The sequence below is a fragment of the Notolabrus celidotus genome, chromosome 4, assembly GCF_009762535.1.
Source record: "Notolabrus celidotus isolate fNotCel1 chromosome 4, fNotCel1.pri, whole genome shotgun sequence".
NCBI classification, from domain to species: Eukaryota; Metazoa; Chordata; class Actinopteri; order Labriformes; family Labridae; genus Notolabrus; species Notolabrus celidotus.
Window position 1 is genome coordinate 23019564 of NC_048275.1, and position 20729 is coordinate 23040292.

At 41.9% G+C, this 20729-nt stretch overlaps 1 protein-coding gene and 1 non-coding gene across 2 annotated transcripts in view; both read right to left on the bottom strand.

The window, feature by feature from the left end:
* cdh11 (cadherin 11, type 2, OB-cadherin (osteoblast)) overlaps positions 1-10843 on the bottom strand; it is a 108792-nt gene extending 97949 nt beyond the window's left edge. The window contains exon 1 of the mRNA XM_034681439.1: positions 10278-10843. The gene's annotated coding sequence lies outside the window, so the exon portion shown is untranslated. The remainder of the gene's footprint in view (positions 1-10277) is intronic.
* Positions 10844-16247: 5404 nt separating this feature from the next.
* Positions 16248-16319, bottom strand: trnaa-cgc. The gene has a single exon. It is a non-coding gene; the product is annotated as a tRNA-Ala (tRNA).
* Positions 16320-20729: the final 4410 nt, after the last annotated feature.

Consider the following 20729-nt stretch of genomic DNA (forward strand, 5'->3'; position numbering starts at 1 on the left):
CTGCTTCTCCTTTCACTGAAAAGGTCAAAGCAGTCACAGCTGCAACTGAAACCTAAAGAGGCAGTGGAAGCGGGAGATAAAGACGGACAAAGAATGAGACACGGAGCTTATTTGGATGAAGAGGTGCAGATAAGAGATAGCAAAGAGAGACGGAAAGAAATAGCAGATATACCAGCGCAGGGAAGAGGACATGGATAGAGAGAGCATGTGCTGTAAGAGTCGTGGGCAGATGTACACTAGAGTCAAGTCGTTCACATGGCAAAAAGTGGAATTAATGCTGTCCAATGAAGATGCAGCGGTCATATCCAATCATATTACAGCATGAAAAGTGTCGCTGACAGTGTAGCATGGCTAGAGAGACAGGAAAAGGAGGGAGGATGCAAAAAAGAGGAGTGAGAGTTTGAGTGATAACGGGGGGAGAAAAAGAAAATAAAGAGAGAGACAGAGGGACGCTAATGAAAAGAGGTTATTATGGTAAAGAGGTCAACCTTGCAGTAATGCTCTGTCTTGTAGAAAAGAAAACAGGCTTTTTGTGCAAGTCTGAGTCGGCTGTTTTTTTACGTGTATATGTGTGTGTGTGTGTGTGTGTGTGTGTGTGTGTGTGTGTGTGTGTGTGTGTGTGTGTGCACGCCATCGAACAGTAATCTGCCGCTGCACCATCACATCAGAGCTTGTAAAAAGTGCTCTGTTGTTTGTGTGTTTAGTGTGGGATTAAGGCAGCAGTTGTATAATCTCAAGGCCTCTTCTGTGGCAAACCGAGTATGTGAGGGTAAACAGAAGACAGAAACACTATTATCTTTCCAGGCACAATTTCATATCCGCAGAGCTGAATCAATACAGACTCGGTTCACACAAGCAGTTTAGAGTTTTTTATGCACTGGATCATTAGTAAAAGTACTGAAGGAAAAGAAGACGGCAACATCTCCCATGCATCCCTGTGTGATGCTTAATTTAGCAAACATTATATGAAGTGAAGGCTGTTTTATATTCATCAATACAAGTGAATTAAATCAGCATATCCTTGGTAGTGAGGGTTATTTAAAGATCTGTTAAATGTGCTTTCTTTATGTCTACAGCACAGATTAATAAGGTAAAATAAGAAGGGGAGGGGAGGGTGTGGAGGTAAGATGACAGACGGAGAAAATAGGATAAGTTAGGGAGAGATAAGAAGAGAGGATCTGGGGATAGATGGAGGAAAGCGAGAGGGAAGAGGAGAGAGAAAGAGACAGGAGAGGATGAGAACTACGCGATAAGTCCCAGTGTGATCAAAGCGTTACTTTGACATCAAGAGCAGGCCTTGCCAGCGCACTGACTGGTTAATGTTGAGAATGCACAAACGCACTCTGAAACATTAAAATATGTGTGACTAAGATGCCTCTCCTCATATTTATCAAACTGCTACAAATATATACAGTGAGATAGAGTTAGTGAAATCGGACAACTATAGACGTTTTTAACTCGTAGCTGTCCAAACACAGACAAAAAATGAATCCAGGTTGTCTCGACTTTCAGTGGCTTTAAATAAAAATGGTTCATGGGTAAAAATCACATAACCTATCTCACTTTTACCATAGCAGAAGAATGAGCCCTTATTTTTCACACAAGCAGCTCCATTCTCCAGACAGACAGGACAAACAACCACGCTTCTGCACGGTTGCCATGACTCTATTTTTGTGACATATCTGAAAATAATATAACCCAGAAAAAAAGATCCTGAATGTAACTGCCTTTACTCCTCTCTCTCTCTCTCTCTCTCTCTCTCTCTCTCTCTCTCTCTCTCTCTCTCTCTCTCTCTCTCTCTCTCTCTCTCCTTTGATGAGGCGACAGAAAACACTGAATGCTTTCTCTTAAGAAGCTAAAAAAAAACCTATGGGGAGCTAAAGATGCTAAAGATTTACTTGTGTTGTGGCTGGGAGAAAAAAAAAACACACACACACAGACGTCAAACGTGCAGATTATAGGCCATTTATTTCCAGTGTGAGTGTTTTCAAAAACACGCCGCAGCCCCTCCTCTCACTGTGACATTGGGCACCACACATCATAACAATTTATTGTGCGTTCTGCCCTTCAGCTATTTGTTAGCCGTGTTCATTATGCAGCTATTTCTGTCCACTCTGTGCATGTGTCATTCAATTTAAATCCTCACTCTCTTGTCGGTGCAAACATTGGTAAAACAAATAGAAAACGCACAGGGAGGGACTCATGGCAAATGTTTTGGCCAGACGGAGGTCAAAGATACATGGTTGTTGGGCCAGTAAGCAGCAGGACACCATTTTTAAAAAACTACCCGTGTGTTTATCTGTTGTCCCTTCATCCCCCCCTATCATGCAGAGTCCTCTATCTAACCCTGCTTATAATCAGATAAGCTCCATGCAGCATTTACTTTTTTTTTGGCTGACCACTACAACTTTATTTGAGCGTATACTTGTGTGTGTTTTGGGATTTTGGCTGTATGACAGGTTGTTTCTGGTTTCACCGACTGTGACAGCACGTGGGCTACAAATTAAACCTTTTCTCCAGGTTACACACACCTGTTGGTTGGCGATAGGTCAGCTGCTAACAAAGCCAGAACACACACACACATAGGCACAAGGTGTAAATCTGTGCATGTGGAGGTGCTATGCAAACAGAAACACTCACTCTCTCTCTCTCTCTCACACACACACACACACACACACAAATATGTTCACACCATACCCTGAGGCAAACCCTGTCTGCCTGGGTTCACCTTTACGAATTTGCTCCATCAGCAAAATTAACCTACGACAATTAACATAACCATGTTCATTATGGTAATCAACAACACACCAAGTGCAAATACACACTCCAGCCTATTTGTGAGAGAGTGTGTGAGATCCAGGTAATGGAGAGGTAGAGTCAAAAGGAGTGCATTATATCTAACCAAAGACATTGACAGAGAGAAATAAAGTCACTTGCTTTTTACTTCCTCTCCCTCCACTTGTTGCTTTTCATTTCATGCATTGAATGAACTTAATCGTTTGAATGATGTTCAGGAAAGAATATCAAAGAGATGAATCACTTGTGAAAACAATCTTTGGTTTCAGGGAAGAGGAAACGGATAGGAGGAGAATGACAGTAGAAAAATGGAGAAAGAGAGAGAGAGATGAGACAGCTGGGAATGAGTGCTTCACTGGTGGGTCACACACGCACACACGCACACACTTTCAGATGCGGACACACACTTATTGTTAATTATTATACTGAATAATGAGAAGCAAACGACTCATTAAATCTCTCCTTGACCCGCATGCTTAAACTCCCCTCTTTTCGCCCCTTCCTCTTCTGTACCTCACACAAACCTGTCAAACCAGAATCCTCTCAGCTGTGAATTATTAATTGGCTTTAAAATAAACGCTGACCCTCATTTGGAGCTGTTTTGCACTAAAATGAATGCAGAATTCAGACCCTGAAATCACATGTGAGATGTTCCCAACCATCGTCCTCTTTGCCTTTGTTCCCTCCCTCTTCTTACCCCCTTTTCCATCTTCCTCTCTCTCCCTGCTGAATTCTGTCTACCAAAGCGAAAAATGCAGTTAAAATTGGCTGTTAAAAAAACAACCCTTGCTTTTCTTTCTCTCATGTGACCGGTGTCATGAGACCACAAACCACCTGACTGCACATAACGACTGTCACAGAAAACAAATTAAACCGGATTACACAGACATGCTCTCTCTCGCATGCACACACAATGTATACACTGAACACCTGCAACTTGCAATACACTGGCTGTCACACAGGCACTCATGTGTGTAGGAGAAAGCTTACACAAAATCCACAAGGTGCTCTAATCAATATCCCTCCCTATCTGAAGCAATCAATTCCAATTCTAATCTGATCAATAACCATGTCAACACCACCTTCTGATCATCAATAGTGGAATCAATAAAATCGCTCGTTAATCCTGAATTAGCATCGATCCAGGTTCCAGCCGTTATCACAATTACAGCACGGCCTCGTCCTCGTTGGGAGGTAAATCCACACCGTCTGCTCTCCTCTCCGTCTCGTGTGCGGCAGAAAGGTCACAGTAACTGAAGTGCAATATGCAGCCGCTCCTGCAGAGCAACCGATAAAGCTTTTAATGTTGAAAGGCTGCATGAGAGGTGATAAAAAAAGCAAATCAGGTTTAAAAAGTCCACACTTAATTGAGTGTTTTCCATGCCTCCACATCGCCTTCTTTTTCTAATTGCTCTAAGTGGTGTCCTTGTTGTTTTCTGGTATTACTTGCAGAGCTGTTTTCTTTATGTTCTTTGTGTCCATCTAGCTTATGCTCGTAACAACTTTAAAGGACTTCAATGTGACTTTCCTTATCAAGTATCAAGAGCACGGGACACATTCATGAGTGGTTTGTCTCTGTACTCTAAAATATGATGCAAAATTGTGTCAGACTTTAGCTAGATGTTTTTAATTCATTCATTTCTTCTGTCCTCTTCTGTCTTCTTTTTTTCAGGGTGACAAGGACTGGATTTAATTCCAGCATGTTTTTTTGTAAAGTCAGGGAAACATCCTCAAAATATAAGAAATACAGAGAGACAGTCATCTTCTTTAAAGCCACTGATCACATTGTTGTTGGAAAGAGGCTGATGACAGGCTGTACTCAACTTAGAACGTCATCATGAGACGTAGATTTGGCTGTTCAGACTGAAGACTTTTTGTTCCTCAGTGCTTCTTCAATCCTCTGTTTCAGCCTATGTGATAAACAGTCATCACTTTTTCAGCCAACTACTTTCTTTATGCTCAAAGGCACATCATCTTTGTTTCTGACTTTATCGTCTAACCAGGTGAAGGACTTTTAATCTTCAACAGTCTGCAGAAGCTCAAGTGAAAGTTTGCTTTATCGGTTAAAGCACACCCTAGATACAGAGGTTAGAATCCTGGCTGCAGCTATACCTGGTTGGGCTCCCGGTCTTGACCCTATGCTGCATGTCTTCCCAGCTCTCAACATTCCATGTTTTATGTCTCTCTTCAGCTGTCCTGTCTAACAAAGGCATAAATGCCCCAGGAAAACGTAGAAAATAAAAGATGACGGCAGCTCAAATCCCAGCCCCCAAAGCATACAGATTTAAATTTTTTACATAAAACTATTTAATCCAGTTAGTTTAATTTACAGTTTTATTTAGTGGGGAGGTCTTGAGTGAATAATTCGACTCTGGATGAAAACTTCACAAAAAATAATCATGCAAAAGAAAGCTTCACTTTAAAACAAACAGAGCTTCAACTAAGCTAGCGGCAGCTCAGCTTGCAGCCCATCCTGAAATTCTGTAAATCCAAAGAAAAGGGTTTGAGAAACACAGTTTTTTATGAGAAACTTTTTTAGTTAGTGATTGTTTGGAGAGGAGGAGGCAAAAAAAGAGGAAGAGGAATTTCCACAATGTTCATGGACGAAAAGGTATCCTAATTTTTTCGGTCCAGGGCAATGTTTTGTTAAAAAACAACTAGGATTAAAAATGGGAGTAATGGGCCGTCAACATCTATTTGGATTCTATTTAAGTCTTGTTTGTCTTGAGTTTAACTTGTGTGTAATCTAGCTTCTCTTTTCCGTGCGCTCTAACTTTCATGCCTCTGGAATGCAGAACACTGGCGCACTAAGTGAAACCACATGAGCACAAGTAAAAGAAACATACAAGCTACGCCGGGCTTAAAGGCCAAAGAAACTACACCCTTGACATTATACTGCCAGGAAACTGTGTCAACAACAGTGAAACACCTGTGCTGCCTCACCTCTCCTCACATGCACCGATGTCCAGGAAATCATTTCCCCGCCCATCCGCCTCACCCACCTCTTTAAATACAGACAAATCGCCCCCCTGTCTTTTTTTCTCTTGAGGGCACGTAAAGAGATTAAAGGTCAGAAACACTAATTACTGACTCTGTCATTTAATCTCGCTGAGGCCGGAGATTAGAGTTATAATCCCATCACATACTGCTACAGGAAATTATAAATCACTGTAACATCTACCTTGCTTCCCATCAGTGTCATCCAGAATGGACAGGGGGGGGAAAGGACGGGAAGAAAAGAGAGGAGGAGAGCTGTGGGATGAAGGAAAGGGTTGGGACAGACTTTTAAGAGTGAAATATGAGAAAAAAAAACTGACTCTGCTTTTTCTCAAAGCTATGGACCCAGGGACGGAGAGGAAGCCAAACAAACCAGTGTAGGGCCAAAAGTAAACCAACCAACCTCTCCCCCTTAATGCCTCCCCCTCTTTCTTTACTTCTGTTCCCCCCTCTCTCTCTCTCCCTCTGTCTTTCTCTGCGGGAGGTACTGCGAATCTGGGGGTAACAGAAGCCAGTCTGTGGACATGCTTAGCCAGACCGACTCGGACTTGTGTGTGTGTTTCTGTGTGTGCGCGTGTGTGTGTCTGTGTGTGTTTGGGGCGTGCAGATTGAATCCTTCATCCCTGGGGAGCCTAACTACCTCTCCATCTCTTCGACTGACCGTCTCACAGAGCGAGGGAGTGAGAGAGAGAGAGAGAGAGAGAGAGAGAGAGAGAGAGAGAGAGAGAGAGGGAGAGGGAGAGGGAGAGCGAGAGAGGGAGGGAGAAAGACTCAAGGAGAGATTTGGAAAGAATTAGAAAAGAAAAGAGAGGGGAAAAAAAAGAGAGAGCAGGGCAGTCGTCGCCACCGCAGCAAAGCCCAACAGCTCCCTCTGTCGTCACCTAGAAATGGTCTAGCACCTCTCCCTCTCTTTCACCCCTCCACCTCTTTCCCTCTCTCTGTTTTCCTTTCCGAGTTCTCTCTCCTTTTTCCAATGCCTCTTTAACAGTTTAAAGGAATCTAGTTTACAATGCCTCGACTTATGAGAACGAGCAGCTGGCGGCTAATTAAATATAAATATAACGATTACAGTGTTAGAAATTAATCCCTCTATCTGGCTGCCTCCCTAGTGAGCTACGTCAGCAGCGTTTGGAGTCAGCTGCCTTTAAACTCATTCCAGTAGGAGACCTTTTTTATGTTATTTCCATCTAAATTCAGCAACACAACTTCAGCTGTAGCATCTCTTGGCTCACAGCCAAAGTCAGAGCTGGATTTGGTTGTGAAAAAAACAAGACATAAGCATATCTTATCTGTATATGTTTAGAACTGCAGTCATTTAAGGTAAAGAGTGCTTCCAGTATGAGATGAAACAGCAATGTCTGAAGAGGATGAGTAGACGGCAAAAGAGAACAAGCTCTACAACTAAAGCCGCTTTGGGACTGTTTCTGATTTTTCTATGAAGCGATCAGGTGACTCGATGCTGTTAAAACCATCACTCACACAAAAGAACTCCGTAACCTTGATTTGAGTGTGCAGCAAAAGTTGAACACAACAGCCATGACTGGCCTAGTTGTGTCTTTTCAAACACTGCTTGAGGAACCTACGTGTATTCGCAGGTTTAATTATATCTCTGTAAACCATAAGGAACAGAACATTTCCAACACCAGGTCCTCGACGAAACCTGAGAAAAATCTGACAACAAACTATGTCAGTTTCCTGCACAATTTCCTGGCTGAACATCAGTAAAAAAAATCTGATACCTTACCCACCCTGCTTTCATGTGTCATCTGAGCCAGGTTTTCTGTATCTACGGCTCGCCCTAAATAGCACAAAGACATGCCGGTTACAAGGGGGATTCTGTGTTTCTGTCCTGTTCTTTTTTTTTTTTAAGTGTGAAATCACTTCCCCAGACATAAAACCAGACTGTTGTGGGAACTGAAGAAGAGTGGGGGAGCTATGAGTGTTTTCGCTCCTGTGATAGCAAAGTGAAGACAAGCAGTGTCTGGCAGCAGTGGCTCTCATAAAAGAGCGAGACGGAATACACTGCTGATTGAAGTCACGCTGCCCTCCTCCTCCTCCTCCTCCTCCTCTGCCTCTCCCTCGTACTCTGATAGGAGTCATGCTCTTTTTCTCCTCAGCTCTGCCCTCATGTCTCTCCTCTCTCCACTTATTCCCTCTCCTGTATCCAAACTGAATTACAGTGTGACTAAAATAGGAACTAGAAGACTTAATTAGTGAATTAAGCAAACATCCAAAAGCGCAAATGGGATGATACTGTGGGATGTTTTGTGCAGCCAAAGTGAGCAAGCTCTAATGTTTAGCCCACAATAACAAGGAGCGGTGATTCAACAGCAGAGGAAAAATAAGGGACTTTCTTTTGTTGCATATTCTTTGTTAAGTGGGTGCTGAACCACAGAGTAAACATATAGATCTGAAAAAAGTAAAACAAGGGGATTTCTGCTTTTTGTCTCTGCAATTCTGACCGGTCTGTAGGCTAATTAGCCAGATGCAAAAGAGCAAAAACAAACACTGTCTGAAATCTAGGCGCATAATAAGGATATGTAGAGAAAACCACAAGACTGCAACTCTGGAGGGGAGTCAAAACAGGGTGAGCATGGAACAGAAGAAAGTTACAAACCCCCTTTTTTCTGTTAAACAACGTGGAGCTGGTACCTCTCAAGGATTTCTGAACCTTCCTCTTTTCTGTTGACTGCAGACTTTTTTTTTCAAAGCACTGCAAGAAAGAACCCTGCAAACCAACCAAGCAAGCAAGCAAACAACCGAGAAACCTGGCTGCTATAAGAACCAACCCCCTGTCGAATAAAACACAACAACAGCAAATGATTTTCTCAATGGCTCCCACAAGACTGCAAAGTACAGAGAAGGGCTGTGAGGAGGAGGAGAGATGGAGAGATGGAGAGATGGAGAGGAGTAAGAAGAAATGGGAAAGGTAGATGAGGTTTTGAGGAGGGGGGGGCACATGAACAGCAGCAACAGTGTGGGAGACAGAAGGGGGGGGAGTTAGAGAGGAGAGAGGAGAGATTATTGCTTGCTTGAGAGCAGCAATCCCGAGCTGTGCCATGAATACCAAAGACTGCACAGCCCTACAGTCTTTCTCTTTCCCCCTCTCTCTCTGTGCTCCACCACTGAAAACGCAGCGGAATTGCAGCTGCCCAAATTATACACCGATATCTCACTTTACTCTCAGCAGCAGCTTCATCCATCCGTGATTATTCCTGTCAGACCAGCACACTCACAGACTCCAGTAGCAAAGAGCCGGTACAGCTGGAATCCATTGGATGCCTGTCTGTGCAACAATTAAAAAAAGATCTAATGTGGCCCTACAGGGGCAATAAGGCAAACGCACGGACCTAATTGAGTGCAGAATGGGCCTGAATAAGCTTACGGGCAGGTGATCTGTATGCAATTTTTATGCAGTTTCACCGGCGCTGGCGCACACGGAAAAGGGCAAGGACGCAGCTCCGCTTGAAGTATTCAAATGGACTGAATACTAAGGAGCCTTTAGGGGCTCACATTTCAATATCTTAATTCCACAAAGCCACACTGAACCTTACAGAGAACAGTAAGGGCTACAAAGGAAGAAAAGACTCGAAGAAATTGTGAGTTATAGTTTGATCTGCACTTTTTGGGGAACGCTTTCTGGAAGAAATAGGCCCGTTTCCCTCATATATGCAAGTATGGATGTTACTCCATAGAATAAAGACTACTTGTCTTGCTTAAAACATCGAGGCATGCTTTCATTATGATAGGGATTAACCGTTGAAACTACATCAAGCTTCTGTTGACACTGATCCAAAGAAAAGTTGTGCGTCGTCGTTACGCGGAGACGCCGAGAGGCAACGACTCAGCGAAGGGGAGCCTGCATCGAGATTAGCCACTCACTATACGTGGCCAGTCACACACATATACAAAAACGCACATACACGAAACACATAGACCCATATACATTCTAGCAGACACACACAACAAAACGAGCGCAAATATGCAAACACACTGCGCCAGTAATGTGAAGGAAAAAAATCAACTGTCTGTGTTATGTGGAAACCGCAAAGATCCAACCGTCATCCAGTAGAGCTGGAGAGAGAAGAAAGTCTACTCTGTGACAGCCAGCAGCTTTAACAAAATACACACAAGTCTTCATATTCTGTTGCCATCGCTAATGCGCAAAGGCTCCGTGGGCTCCCCGTGCCTTATTCCCGTATTTGCTGAAACATAACCAAGTCCGACATCCTCTCACGGTGACCTTTTCAGTATGTATGTGCACAGTGTTTGTATGACAACGCTGGATTCATCCAGATGAGAGCCACATCATCCCGGGAACCGAAACATTGTACTTCTCTCGTCTGTTTTACGCTCATTAGAGCCTCTGCGGAAGGAGACGCACGGGCAGTTAAAGCAAGAGAGAAAACAGACTGAGGGGAGAGAAAATGAGATGAATGGGACTGTGTTTGAAATCCCAGTCCTTTGACTCAAGCAATCCTTACCTTGGAAGTGAGAGACTCCGCGCGCAGCAGCCCGTCTCTCCAAGGAAATTTTCCAAATACATGCAAGCCAGCAGAAAACGATCACTTCTCTCAAGTATTGCTTCTTTTCTCGGATGTCCAACACATCCACTAATGGAAACCCCAGTTTGTTTCTGTTTGGTTGCGCTTGGGGAAGAGGGGGGCTTCACATAAAAAAAAGCAAAGCAGTGGCAAGTCGTTTGCTCCTCAAACCCTTAAATGTCCCCTCTCCTGTGTTTTTATCCGCTGGAGCGCAGAGTGAAGAAATACCAACGAAACCAGCGCTTGTCAGTGATGGATAGAAAAAAAGAGTACGAGAGCGTCTTGGCAAGGCTCTGAGGTTAAAGTGATGATGAAGAGTACTGATGAGGTTGGTGTCAGGAGAGAAAAAAGAGGGGAAATCACCGTAGCATCCCTCTCTCTTTCCTTCCTTCCTTCCTTCCTTCGTTCCTTCCTTTCCTTCCTTCGGGTATCACAATCCGGTTCCTATAGGCACCACCAGGCAGCGCCGATTATCGTCCTCCCTCCACGAGCCTCGGAAGCGGAGTGAGGGGAGATGAGCGGGGCGCGCGACGGCAGCAAGGAGAGAGAAAGACAGAGAGAGAGAGAGAGAGAGAGAGAGAGAGAGAGAGAGAGAGAGAGAGAGAGAGAGAGAGAGAGAGAGAGAGAGAGAGAGATGTCGCTGCCGATGGAGGGCGTTGGAAACTAGAGTAACCCTCTCTCTGCTCTTACCCAGTGGCCATACAATATTTTTTTTATTATTTCACTACTATTTAATAACCTGTCATGCTGTCAGGAGGCTGTGTGAATAAGTTTAATAAGTAAAATTATCTAACTGAATAAAAAGCACATTTCATAGCCATAGATGTGAACGAATATATATTGAACTTGAGCAAAATGTAGAGGTATGTTTGTATAAATGTGCACATGTCTGGTTGTGTTTTTGAAAAAGACTGACACATAATACAAAACTGTTCATTCTACTGTCACTGCACCCTGTCACATCCAGACTGAGGGTCTGCAGTAGAACAAACCCTGCAGTAGAGGGGCATACGAATGCAACAGTTGCTTTCTCTTCATTGGCTGAGAGCAGCATCCAACCGCTGCCAGAGCACATTTAGAATTTCTCAGGCAGCCAATCAGAGTAGAGGGGGAGAATGTGGCGGGAGGGGCAGCTGTGGAAGACCCTTCTTTCTGGGAGCTGATTGGTTGACAAACAGTCCAATTTTAAATAGCTCCCGGCCAGTGATAGAGAAGAGAAAAAATGCCATCATCATTTGAGTGAGGTGAAACAGATGATTTATGACTCTCTTAATCTATGTCTTATTAGAGGGTTTCAGATGTACATTAAGGTCCCATAGTACACTCGGATGATTGTGTTAATGAAGGATTAAAGCTTTTAGTATACCTGCTGTCACAGGGAAGCAATCTCAACGGAGACCGAAAATTCAAGTTCTTCACAGAACAATAAGACTTCTTCACTTTTTGTTTCTGTTGGACACTTGGGAAACCTATTTAGATGAAGCATGCCTGGAGTCCTTGATTCTTGAAAGGCTGGCTTGTTTAAAGTTATGGTGGCATATTTCTATTTCTTTTAGAGTTGCTCAGAAACTATTGAGATTTTTCTACATGAGCAGTTTAGAAAAAGTGTGCCGCTGAGCTCTAGAAGTAGCTGTGTTTCCTGCCTGTGGATGAGAAAAAAGAGGCGAAGCAGAGTGAAAGGCCAAGTACTGTATTAAGTACTTTATCTAAATTATACAGTGGGGCAAAAAAGTATTTAGTCCGCCACTGATTTTGCAAGTTCTCCTACTTAGAAAGATGAGAGAGGTCTGTAATTTTCATCAGAGGTACAAAATGAGAAAATAGAATCCAGGAAATCACATAGTAGGATTTTTAAAGAATTTATTTGTAAATTATGGTGGAAAATAAGCATTTGGTCACCCACAAACAAGCAAGATTTCTGTCTCTCACAGACCTGTAACTTCATCTTTAAGAAGCTCTTCTGTCCTCCACTCGTTACCTGTATTAATGGCACCTGTTTGAACTCGTTATCTGTATAAAAGACACCTGTCCACAGCCTCAAACAGTCACAGACTCCCAACTCAACCATGGCCAAGACCAAAGAGCTGTCGAAGGACACCAGGAAGAAAATTGTGGACCTGCACCAGGCTGGGAAGAGTTAATCTACAATAGGCAAGCAGGTTGGTGTGAATAAATCAACTGTGGGAGCAATTGTAAGAAAATGGAAGACATACAAGACCATTGATAATGTCCCTCGATCTGGGGCCCCACGCAAGATCTCATCCCATGGGGTCAAAATGATCATGAGAACGGTGAGCAAAAATCCCAGAACTACACGGAGGGACCTGATGAATGACCTGCAGAGAGCTGGGACCAAAGTAACAAAGGCTACCATCAGTAACACACTACGCTGAGAGGGACTCAAATCCTGCAGCACCAGGCGTGTCCCCCTGCTTTGGCCAGTACATGTCCAGGCCCGTCTGCAGTTTGCCAGAGAGCATATAATTGATCCAGAAGAGGATTGGGAGAATATCATGTGGTCAGATGAAACCAAAATAGAACTTTTTGGTAAAAACTCAACTCATCGTGTTTGGAGAAAGAAGAATGCTGAGTTGCACCCTAAGAACACCATACCTACTGTGAAGCATGGGGGTGGAAACCTCATGCTTTGGGGCTGTTTTTCTGCAAAGAGGACAGGACAACTGATCCGTGTTAAGGGAAGAATGAACGGGGCCATGTATCGTGAGATTTTAAGCCAAAACCTCCTTCCATCAGTGAGAGCATTGAAGATGGAACGTGGCTGGGTCTTCCAGCATGACAATGATCCCAAACACATCGCTCGGACAACAAAGGAGTGACTCCGTAAAAAGCATTTCAAGGTCCTGGAGTGGCCTAGCCAGTCTCCAGACGTCAACCCCATAGAAAATTTGTGGAGGGAGTTGAAAGTCCATGTTGCCCAGCGACAGCCCCAAAACATCACTGCTCTAGAGGAGATCTGCATGGAGGAGTGGGCCAAAATACCAGCTACAGTGTGTGCAAACCTGGTGAAGACTTACAGGAAACGTTTGACCTCTGTCATTGCCATCAAAGGTTATGTTACAAAGTATTGAGTTGAACTTTTGTTATTGACCAAATACTTATTTCCCACCATAATTTACAAATAAATTCTTTAAAAATCCTACAATGTGATTTCCTGGATTTTATTTTCTCATTTCGTCTCTCATAATTGAAGTGTACCTCATGATGAAAATTACAGACCTCTCTCATCTTTCTAAGTGGGAGAACTTTCAAAATCAGTGGCTGACTAAATACTTTTTTGCCCCACTGTATGTGCTACAGTTGGTAGTGTTGAATATGTAACTGTTCCTCTGGAGTTCTGATTTGTCAAAAGGGATGTAACAATACCTCTTACTATCATTAAGAAACCTCTATTATGTTGGGTACAATTCATTCCCACTTTGTTTTAGTTGTAACCTAGTTAATGTGTCTTAGTGATAGAGATTGCCTCAAAAACTGTTATTTTCAATACTTTTGTTTTGCCATTTTTACTGCCCCCCGCCTAAGTAGCCTTATTTCCTATTTTGATAACAAGTATTGTCTTCATTCAGAAGAACCCTGGATTGTTCATTTACAGAAGTAAATGAAAACAGCTGAAAGAATGATCAGCAGTAATAGCAGCCCCTGAAGTGGCATAAGCTCTTATCTTATCGTAATTGTGTCCGTTATGTTTTCTGCTACATCTCTCTGTCTCGCTCTGTTTCCTGCAGGTGGAGAGAAACTAGGGACACATACTCGAGATTTAAAGAGAGAGAGGGGGAGAGAGATCAATAGCTGGATGGCAACTTCTTTGGAAAAAAGAAGAAAATGTTAAAATGTCAGTTAATGCACAGGCCACCCAGGTGTCGTTTGTCAGGGCTAAACACTGTGGTGCATTTTAACCTGAAAGATATATAACTACTGGCACCATGATTTTTGATTTTCGAGTTTAAATAAAGAGAAATGATGTACACCTCTACACAGTCATACACATAAGATGCATGAGATTTTGAACAAGAGAAGTCAAAGGCAGATGGCGCCCGCTGCTGTCTAAAAAATGGTTTTGATATTCATTTTTGATCTCACTGATTGAAATGGTCCCTTGTGTGCATTGATTTTAACCTTTTTGTGAGGTATTGTTATCAAATAAACAAATAAATTATTGAAAAATGAACAAATTAAAGATTGTACTAAGAATACTTAATATTTTTTAAGAACTCAATATCAGTTTACCTCTAAGGCTCTATAAAGAGAGGCTTAGACTACAACTTTTGGCTAGCTCAGCATGAAACCTAAATACAAGTTATCATGATAGGCATGCATTAAATAAGCCTGTATCCTTTTGACTACCAGTATACTAAAACTGTCCTAAATGTAATACATAATTTATTTATTTGTTTGTTTTACAGTTATGATTTTTGGGCCCTTTTTTGGGAGGATAGCTAAGACAGGAAATGTGGGGAGTAGAGAGTGGGGGAAGACATGCTGTATAGGGGCAATAGCCTAAGTAGATGGGGCGCATGCTTACACTGCAAGGCTAAACGGCACCCAAATAAACACTTTTACCTCGCCCATGAACGTTTTTTTTTTTTTTTTACCAATCCTGGATGTTTTTTTCCTTAGCCTTAATATATCTTAGCCCTGCATTATATGACATGAAACTGGTTTAACCCTCAAGTGACAGGTTGTAAAACAGCACTTATTCGTTGGACGTTGATGGATATTTTTGTCATTTAATCTGTTGCACATCTTGAGCTATTTCTTTGGAAAACAAGAATCTGCCAGCGGTTGCTTCACACTCAAGCCCTTGTCATATCCAGTTAAAGGTGCAATAGTGATGTCCATGTAATGTTTGGCCTTCAGTATGAATGCCACAGAGGTGTAATGATTGGACCAAGTCACACCGCTGTGCTGGCATTGGAGATGGTAACAGAGGCATTACAGAAGTGAGATGTGATCACTGCAAGACAGCAAAGCAGGCACGGCTGTGTGTGTATGTGAAGCTCCCACTGTGTTTTTACCTCTTCGTGCTCTCCTATGGGACATCATCATTTCACTTTTGTGGGATTAGCATGAGAGATGCATGATGACAGCAAAGCTTCACAAGGGTGCAATCGCCAGCTCGCAAATTTTGAAGGCCTGCAGAGTGGAAACTTTGAATCGAATGTGCTGATGACTGCTTTACTGATATCCATCATGTGAGCTGTGTTGGTCAAACGGTTAGCTAGCAGTTGCATCAGAGATTAAGAGGTGGAGATGCTGGGGATTGAACCTCATACATGCGAAGTATGCACTCTACCACTGAGCTACATCCCCTGTGAGAAGACAAATTAAGACTTTTTTGTATTATAAAGTAAGAAGTGAAGGTATTCAAGAAATGGGGTTACAGAAAAAGGCATGACATGCAACAAAAGTTGTTGGCTGATGTTGCTGGCAAGTAGTGCTGTTTGAAGGTCATGTGACTTTCCATTTGACAACCAGTGCACTCGAAAGCTACACTGACCACTTAAAGGAAGTCAATTTTACTCCAGCTGTGATCTTTATTCCAAATGAAGTCTATTTTTTGTTGGAAGTAGCCAAACATTAAACCCAGCATTTCATGAGATGAAACAGATTTTGATAGCAGTGTCACATTGGAAAACAGGACCTGTTGGACACTGGCAGCCTTTGCGTTCAATTAACTCATTGAGCTGTTTATTTGGAAAACAGGAAACTGCAGCTTATCCAAAGGCCAGTCTTCAATTAATCCAATTGTGTTACATCGTGCAGTAATTGTGAAACAGCTGAATGGCACTGATGACCACTGCTCTGACATCCATCATGTAAATAATACAGTCCTGTTCTTTTTGAGTAAGTCGTTCGTGTTTGGTCAGCATAGATCAAGCAATCCAACAATGGAGATGCTGGGGATTGAACCCAGGACCTCATACATGCGAAGCATGCACTCTACCACTGTGCTACATCCCCTGAATGTTCACATGTAATCTGAAGAATCTTGCGTCATCTTTAATGGCTCAAAGCCTAAAGCAGTCCTTTCTGTGATTTTTGAATGTATTCTTGGATATGGCAGAGGTTTGAAAAGCTCTGTAATAGTGCTCATTTGGAAGATGGACAGCAGGAGCTTTCATTCAGGGGGAACAGTTGATGATAACACACACTTTCATTATAGCATTCAGCAAGCCTCTATTACTTTAGATGCAAAATGACATAATTAGATTAAGATAAAGGGCATGTTGTCAGCTGTAATTAGAGGTTATTTCTGGCCATTATGAATGAGCGCATAAACAACTGCAGACTCTTTTCGCACATAGTCTCATTTTTTCAGGGTGTCAGGTATGAAGTCAGATAAAAACTAGTTCTAATGGATAAGACAGACTTTGCATGTATAATTCTTAATGCATACTCGCCTTTTCTTATATCTTTCTGTCTTTCTGTTCAGTGCTGAGCCTTACCTGTTCAAGGCAATGCTAGGGAAATTAATTTGATTTGTTTCTCCTCTTCAAAGACAGAGGCATTTCATGGTTTTGAAAGCTTATATGTGCACACTCACCTTTCTCTATGGTGCTGAATGAGGATAAAACTGTTCCTCCAATTTTCACCCCAGAAAACGACTGGACCAGAAAACATTAGGGTCTTCAATTTTTAAACCGTGATTCCTCCTTGAGTTTGTACAGGCAATTTCGTTTAGATGAAATATATATAAAACATCTATGAGGTTTATTTAAAATTCAAGTTGTATTTTACATTGAATTGAAGTAAAAAATTGAGAACGCGTGCTATGCTTTGGCAACTTACCACACAAAAAGGGCAAAGAATTCCCATTCATACATTTTAAGTAATTCCAATTTCATATTAAAAAGATAAGCTAGAAAACTTTGACTTCAGACTCAATGACAGAAGTGAAACAACTGAAACTAAGGGGGATATAACTTTGACTTGACCAAACCAGACAGTCAGTTTGGTGCCCTAGCAGGGTCATTATGGAGCTGTGTTACCCCCCCTGCTGTGCAATATTGGTGCAACCAAGCTTAATTGCTGCCTCAAGGTCCTGAAATCTTGATTGTTACCAAAAGCAGGCATTTTGTTTGATACAGCAGGCTTGATAGTTTTGTCAGAAGTCTTTGAGACAGAGCAGTCATGTGAGCTCATTAGTCACTCTGGCCGAGGCAGAAATGGAGAATGGTATAATCTGAGGGAATGTTTAGCATACCCTGGTGATAAATGAGGGACATTTTTATCTAAGTTCTTGCAAATGCTTCATTTCCATGTGATTTTAAAAATTCTCCGCTGGCTATTTTCATCATGGAATTTCCTTCCTGATCCATAGCCATCAAAACAATTGATCTTTTGTTAAATGAAAACATCTTATGAGCATCAATTTCTCAAGAGGCTTCTTTATCCTTGTATTACACACAGTTTTTGGGCATCATGGGTTTCTCAACATTAATACTGCCTTCACGAGTGCTTTGACATGTACTTGTTTCTCTATGCTATCTTTCTCTGTAGCTGTCAACATGCCCTCCAGAGTAAAGTAACACATAATTATATACAGAGGGCTGTCAGGTCATTGGTAAACTGGAAGTGAATTACAGATATGACTTGTTAGAATATCGTTATGGTGAATAGAAACGCACTGGATGCCTTTAGGGCTGTTTTATTGAGTTTCCATTAGCCTGAAGATGTGTTCAGACCAAAAGCAAAATGAGTGTTCCTCTCACATTATCAGCATGAAATTGACCAAGAGATAATCTTGGTTTCTTCTACTTGGTCAAGCATGATCCAGAAACATTCCCCCCAGATACATTTGAAAAGGGAGCGCTGGGATCATAGCGTAGTTCAGAAGCCCTCCTGCTTGGTCAATTCTACGATGTGATCAGGAAGCTGTGCTTGATTAGCTTTACTGCTGCTCTGAGCTACTTAAGGATGAACAGTTCCCAGCTTTTTGGGGTTAGAAATAAAGTACCAGTCTTCGGTCCGGACTTCAGAGCAACTGTACAGTTGTCAGTCCATCAATGAAAAGTTACATTTTAGCTAGCATCTGGCTAACTATGAACCGAAAAATATTTTTTATGCTCTGAATTATTTCAAATGTTTGTCTTAAGGTTACTAAATCACAACATCAAGATGCAGACTTGTTTAAAGTAAAATTCATTGTTTTGTTGGTTGTGTCTTCAAGACAACAAAGGAAACACCATAAAAAATAGTGGGTTGTTTTTACGTGGGGTTCCTATGATGATATGATATTAGGATGTTAAAATTTAATTCAGAGGAGTTTTGAAACATGGTGTGAGATAAATTACTTGCATGATTTGAAATGTTTGGATGTGAATTATTTTGGTTTGCGCCATTCACGTGGCTTGGTGAAAATTGGTGTCTTTGCATTGGTTTTTGTATTGGCTGCATGCCAGACATTGAGTGATGTTACCCTAAAGTTGACAATGGCACTTTTTAAGTTGGAATATTTTCATTCCAAGTGTAATAGGGGAAAAAGGAAACAAAAAAACTAAGACATAATTTGCTGTAAAAATATTATATTACTTATTATATGCCCATCAGCAAAACTCGGAGCGCAAAGCCATACTTAAAACCAGCTCCTTGTACCCTTAAGCAATATTCTGTCTTTAAGCAGACATAGTGTTTACATAAAGGGCAAGTCACAAAAAGCATTTAAAATGAAGCATTGCACATGTGGTTTAAGTACAGTGATACTGTGTGTGGCGACCACAGTAAGAGCTTGCAGTCTGGTGCTGTAAACACTCAGCTGAGGCAGCACTTCTAAGGGGTCTGAAGTGGAAAGATGATTCTGTAGTTGAACGTGCTGACCCGCAAACCCCAAACAGAGAGGGAGCATTCACCGGAAGCTGGGCCACCCACAGAATGCATACACACAATCATATACACACAATGCATGCACACAACAGTGCATATTGACATTACAGAGACAAAAGCTAAAAATCTGTTTGGACTCGAAAGAAGGATGCAAGGGCCTACAGAAAAGATGAGGAAGGGCAAGGAGAGGACAGAGTGAGGAAGCTTTCCCCTTTTTGACATGATGATGTCATTGCTCAGTTATAAAGTATTAACACCTCCCACTCCAGGCACACATGCAAGGCTGTATACTGCTCTATTTTAGACTACCACGTGTGTATGTAAGTGTGTGTGCGATTAAACAGTAGAGCAAGTGTGTTAGCTTGTTGTGTCTTTGTAAAATTGTTGTTTTTTTTTTAGCAAGGGTTTACTTGTCTGTAAACATAATTATAGTTGACGTGTGTGAGTGTGTGTGTGTCTGTGTTTGTATGCGTAAGGCTGATTCAGTCATGACTAAGGATATTTAAACCTGAGTTTGGCTGTTTCCATCTTACAGAGGATTTGACATGAGACAAAGTGACACACATAGCTTACTTACAAAAACAAGCAAAGCTGACTGTGCAACAAAACCTGAGTATTATTAACTTTCTGGTGCTGTAAAGAGTTTTAGTATCCAACTTAATATTCTCTATGGAGATGTACTGTATATATTTGGTTCAGGGACAGTTGCAGTGTAAACATTTATAAATATTGTATCATAAGCCTCTTTCACATATTCACTCCTGAATATGTATCCAAAGTTGCTTCTTCACAAGCGTCCCTCACATCAAGTCTCTCCTGTGGAAGACAGATGAGTGCTGGGAGGCAAGAAATGTCATCAAAAAGCACACTGTGAAAGTTACAGTGTAACGTTTACAGCATTAGGCGGACAAAGCCACAGGGACCTACTCTGTGATGAACGGTTTTGCATTTATATCAATGTTTTATGTAAACAGATGGATGTGCAGACACCTTCGCTGTTCACGTGATGAAAATGACTCTTCCTCTTCAACCTTGTATGTTTTCATTAATTCTGTTCAGTGTTGCTCTTCCTTTTTTGCATTTTTCACATGATAAAGAAGTCATTGCTCACTGGCTCGCTCGCTGTGAATTATCCTGAACCTTCTCCTCTTCATTCTCACATCAGCTCATATATTCTTTATGTCCTGAAACGTTTTTTACTTTTCAAGGCCTTTCTGTCTGTCCATCCACCCGCCCGCCCGCCCGTCCTACTTTCTTTCTTTCTTTCTTTCTTTCTTTCTTTCTTTCTTTCTTTCTTTCTTTCTTTCTTTCTTTCTTTCTTTCTTTCTTTCTTTCTTTCTTTCTGTCTGTCTGTCAGTCTATCTGTCTCCTTCCTTCCAAAAACAACTGTCCTAATAATGGTTTGGTTTTTCCCATAGACTGTATAAAAAATGGATGTAGTATCCGTGACGTCAGCCATCCTTTCCTGAGTGCTGTTTTGAAGCCAATCGTCGGCAGGAGCCATATTGGTAATGCTGAACTCAACCAAACTTAGTGTGAGGTAAAGAG